Here is a 6,000-nt window from a genome sequence, read left to right on the forward strand (position 1 = left end):
ATTAACTTATGATACTCTATAATATTAGCCAAAATATGATCTTTATCATCAATACCAATGTCACTTATAACAATATTCAAATCTAGACGAGTCTTAACTGGTTTACAACTTAACAAACCAAAATCATGAATTTGTTCCAAACAGTATTTCCTTTGAGACAAACAAGAACCATTTTCAATATAAATAACTTCAATTCCCAATAAAAATTTCAACTTCCTTAACTCTTTAATCAAATATTTTAATTTCAGAAAATTCTTAACATTTTCAATCTCATGTTCACAATTTCCAGTTAAAACAATGTCATCAACATAGACTAAGAGAATAAAAATCTAATCACCCTTATTTCTAACAAACAATGAATAATCATTCATACTCTGCACAAAACAAGATTCATAAAGGGAAGCACTTAATGATTCATTCCACTTCCTAGGTGCCTGCTTAAGACGATAAATAGATTTTAGTAGTTTACACACACGATTATCACCTTTAGGATGATACCCTTGAGGAAGGGACATATATACATCCTATTCAAGGTTTTCATATAAAAATTCATTATTCACATCCGGTTGGTATAAATTCCATGAATTATTACAACAAAAGAAATTACCAATCTAATAGTAACAATCTTAGCCATAGGTGAAAAAGTCTCTTTATAATCTATTCCTTCTTTTTGATTATATCCTTTAGTGTCACAACTAGGAATTCTAATGCTTCTCTAAACATTAACAATGATAACATTCGAAACTAAAGTTTGGAAAGTATGCATGATGATTATTCAATGACACCAAGATTTCATCAAACACTCTATGCAACACTTCAAATAGTCAACAAAAGATTGGAAACCCTAAAAATCCCGGTTTAAGTCCATTATGGACTAGGATTTCCTTATTGGGCCTAATGGACCAATAAGCTTCCAATTTGACTATTTTGGGCTTAGGACCCTTAAATGGGCCCTAATTGGACCCACTTTCATGAAACTTAACCTTTTTGGGCCTTATAAGTCTAAAATGGATTAGTTTACCTTTAATGGGCCTTCTTGGGCCATAACAAATTTAATAAATCCTAATGGGCCACAAATCCATTCCTTTATGCAAGATTGGACCGTGAACTACTCCAAAGGCCCAATGGGCCGAAAACCATCAATTTGTGCTTCACATTATGGAACTCAATCGCTAAAGGCCTAAATCTTGTCTCTCCTCTCTCTCTCTCTCGGCCCAAATAAAAAAAAAGAATAAGGAGGGTTGACTTTTATGTGCCACCTCCTTATTACCCTTCATACCTCCATGCATAATCCAACATATATCCATGTTATTCATTTCATCACCTCTCTCTTCCCCTCTCTTTTTCTTCTTCGGCCGAAAGCACAAGGAAAACACACACACACAACTTCAAACTTCCTTCAAACTCTCTCAAGCATTCTCCTCCTTCTCCCTCCAAAATCTCAAATTTTTGGTTGTGTATCAAGAGGATTTTCAAGAGAATATCATAATTTCTTGGTAAGTTATACATATCCAAGGATTTTATAACTCTTTTCTCATGTTAGATCCCTTCTCTTAAACATTTGTGATAATCATACTCCTAGAATCACCTCAAGTTCGAGATCCACATCAAGGTGTTGCTAGGACCAAAAATCTTCTTCATATCTTCTTCAAAACCGAAACAACTAATCAAGGTGAGTTCATACCCCTTGTTTTTGGTTTTTACATGATTTATGGGGGAGAATACAAGTAAAATGTGTAGATCCATGTGTTTTTGGTATGATATGTGTGATTTCTTGAATTTATTTGATGATTATGGGTTAGAAACTTGATCTATTCGAGATTCTTAACCTTGTTAAGGAAATATGTTACCTAAGATATCTTATACATATTATTATCAAGGCAAAAGTATTATACAAGTTCAAACTAAGTAAAACAAAACACAAATTCTATTTATGAACCATTTTTGACATATAATCAAAAGATGGAGGAAATGATGTCATTACGGTTTTTATAAGGATCAAAAGGGTCAACTCTATTAAAATATGAGTTATTATGAAAATCACGGTTTTTAAAGGACTAAAAGTGTAAATTTTAGCCTAATGGGCTAAAGTTTGGGCTTTTCGGCTTTTAGGCCCAATTTGCGAAAAATGGGAAACTTAAGGGGCTGAAATTGTAAGTTTATCAAAATATGAGTTAAAAACATGAATAAACAAATTTCAGGGGCTGAAAATGTCTTTCTTATCAAATAGGACTAAAAATGCAAAGTTTTTGGATTTTGGGCAAAAATTGTAAGAATTGCGAAAATTGGGATTACAAGTGTAAATCTTTTTAATTAAAGGGCTGAAACTGTCCAAAACCTTATTTTGGGCTGAAATCATGATTTAAATAAGTGTTGGGCCGAAAATGTCAAGAAACATAATCGAAGGACCAAAAATGTCATTTTTCATAAAAAGGGTAAAAATTTGTCATTTTTACTAGAAAAGGGGCTGAATTGGTTAAACAATTATTTATGGGTCAATTATGTTAATATTAAGATAATTGGGTCAAAAATACATAATTTTTAATAACTTATGGATTTAAATAGAAAGAATATAAATACATTTTATATATAAATCTAAATATCATTATAAGACAAGTTGGTGAATATGGTGACTTTTCGATTAAACAATTCGTGTGAAACAATCCTTACGACATTAATACTATACAAAACAAGTAAACATTATATCGGTTGAGCTTTAATACTCCTAATCATGCTTATTGGGCCTTCGTGACCCATTAACATGACTACTGGGCCCAACATAAATAAGACATGTTTATTGGGCCTCAGGTGACCCAATTACATGCCTAATGGACCCTCAATGGCTTTTACATGATATTGGACCGTAGTGGCCCATTTGCATTGCTAGTAAGGTCCAAATGAATCATATGTGTGATGGGCTAATGTGTCCGTCGCACACTCGACAGCCTTTAATAACATGCGTGATTAGTGGGCCCCCGTAGTCCTCTTCTCTTCGTCTGTTAGGCTTACCTCTTATTCAAGTAAACATAATTCAGGTCGTTAAACAAGGTTATTCAATTTCATTTGGATTTAGTGAGTAATAACGGGTGACACCAAAAAGTGTCGGTCGTAGTCTGTAGTTATAATCAAAGTCTCCTGGAGGGAGAGCGAGAGTTTGTGTATAGATCTATACGGGGGTGACTCCCCCACACCTAAGCTGTTCGCTACAGTTAGACTCGGCCAGTCTAGGGTGACAAAATCTTAAATTCAATACCGACTTTCACTAGAATGCCAAGACAAACGAAATAGTCATTATTATGCATGGTTATAACGACTCACATAGAGATCCAAATACCATCTACGTAATCATGGGAAATCATATATATTCATTGTGTCGATACAATAATACAAAACAATCATACTATTTATATCGGAAAACATCGGGTTTTCCGGGGGAACAACATTATTCGCTTTCACTTTCGATAACTACAATTCAAGAATTCATACTACTTTTACATGTTTGAAATCATTCACGTATATACTTATGGATCATCACACCTATTTCGTAAACAATTGTCTTTTCAGAACATATCGGATTTTCTGGGTTTTACAAACTACACAAAACATTTTCATATCAAACCTGCTTATGAACTCACCAACATTATATATGTTGACCGTTTTCAAAATAACTTGTATTCTCAGGTAACAGATAAGCTGAAGAAAATTGCCAAGTGTGTTAGGATGTTATGTTTTGTGACTCTCAAACAATTTATGCTATGGATTATGTAATGTAAACAATGTACTGGATATGAACAATGACGGTTGAAATGTATTAATGCATGGGGATGTTTATGTTATGTTTCATGTATATTCATGGTGATGATATTTCAATTTAAGTCACACGAGCCCTCGGACGTTTCCGCAGTCTGGTTCGGGGTGTGACATTTAGCCACTAATCTGGCTTTATATCTTTCAATTTCACCATTTGATTTATATTTTATTTTATATACCCATTTACAACCAATAGGCTTCCTATTAGGAGGATGATATGTTATTATCCAAGTGTTATTACGATACAAAGCTTCCATTTCTTCATTCATGGCACAAATCCAATTAGGATCAATAGAAGCCTCTAAATAATTTCTAGGTTCAATAGTTTTATTCAAATTAGAAAGAAAATACAAATTTTCAGTATTTAAACAACAACAATTTATAGATCTTTCTATATTATACTTGTGCTTAATCACTAAAATTAAGTGGCATTCTAGCCTCTCTCTTTTTCCTAGACCTTCTAGCACTCATAAGTTCACTAGTAGATGGCTCAATATGTACAAAACCACTTCCCTGAGGTGGACTTGACACGCCTGGACAAACCTCCTGGGACCGACTCACTTGCACGAAGACATCCTGGTTGTTAACACTAGCGGGCTCAAAAGGAGTAACAACACTAGTGTTGTAAGTATGGTGGCTCACCACAGCTGAATCAGGTTCATAATTTTTCTCTATAAAAGATGAATGATATACATCATCATAGGGATTTGCGTTAACATGAATAGAATCAAATGTCTCAAAAAAAGAAGACAACAAGTTGTTATCACTCAAATTCTTTTTCATTTTAAATGGAAAGACATCTTCAAAAAAACTTTACATCCCTGGAAAAGAAAATAGAGTTATTTTGAAGATTCAAAAGTTTATATCCTTTTTTCTTGTAACACCCGATTCAAGGTATTCTACATTTTGACCCTTGGTATTAAAATAGTTTGTAAAATCGGTCCCAAATGGCATTATTTGAAAATTGAGGTGGTGTGCATACGTTGTGTAACATCCCAAATTTCGAGTCCAAAAATTACATTTTAATTAACTGATTATAAAAACATTCATAAGAAAACTACGTAACAATATATCATTTTGTGAATCAATGTATCATGTCTGAAAACCCAAAACATATAATAGCAACATGTCAGAGTATAACCCTAGAATATCTCAAGTGCGGAAAATCAATGCGTGTGTGTATGATGTGCTGCTACCGCGCCAGCTCCTTCCCCTTCGCTGAAGAGGTACCTGAAACCAAAACTGTAAACTGTAAGCACGAAGCTTAGTGAGTTCCTCCATCGTACCACATACCATATGATCACATAGCATACATACTGCCGGGCAATTCTGGGGTGCCCGTCCTACCCGGTACGGCCTTTCTAGGGTGCCGACCTACCCATGTCAAGCCATTCTGGGGTGCTGACCTGCCCGTCGGTCCTAACAACCGACCCTCGGGGACTATTCCACCCCCTTACTGCTACTATCACATATAACATATCATGCCAACATAAAAACATATCATCACATACTGTCAGACGTATCTGGGGTGTCTAACCTACCCTTCGGTCCTAGCAACCGAACTCTACTACTATCACATATAACATATCAGGTAGTAGCAAACCTAGATGATATCACAAAGACAATCATCTAACATACAACTCCTACTGGTGGGCCGACATTGTGGCCGTAGACCCACTGCTACCGGAAGGTAACTCACCTCAAACGAGTAGCTGCTGATAATCTGTGCGGGAAGTCTCTGTCTGCTGCTGCTCCGGAAATCCTCCGGCTATAATCCCCACAAAACACTCAGTCAGAATCTGATATCTACTCTTAGGGTAAAATGACTATTTTACCCCTAACCAAGACCAAGTCAAAGTCAAAGTCAAATTCAACTTCCAGTTGACCTGACTCGCCGAGTTGGTCCGCCAACTCGTCGAGTCCCTATCCTTTTAACTGTCCTCATCCACGACTCTACTCATCAAGTTTAGAAATGACTCGACGAGTTGTATGAACAACTCGTCGAGTTCATCCTCATCCTATGAACCAGTCCTGTCTTCGACTCGCCGAGTTGTATGAACAACTCGTCGAGTTCACCTTCAAGAGTTGGGAGATTGCCTTGGACTCGCCGATTCTGTTCTAGCACTCATCGAGTCCTATGAACTCCAGGTCTCCCAACACGTCTAAACAGCTATGGGACTCCCTCTTCTA

The sequence above is a fragment of the Lactuca virosa genome, chromosome 4 (assembly GCF_052849685.1).
Source record: "Lactuca virosa cultivar CGN04683 chromosome 4, Lactuca_virosa_CGN04683_v6, whole genome shotgun sequence".
NCBI classification, from domain to species: Eukaryota; Viridiplantae; Streptophyta; class Magnoliopsida; order Asterales; family Asteraceae; genus Lactuca; species Lactuca virosa.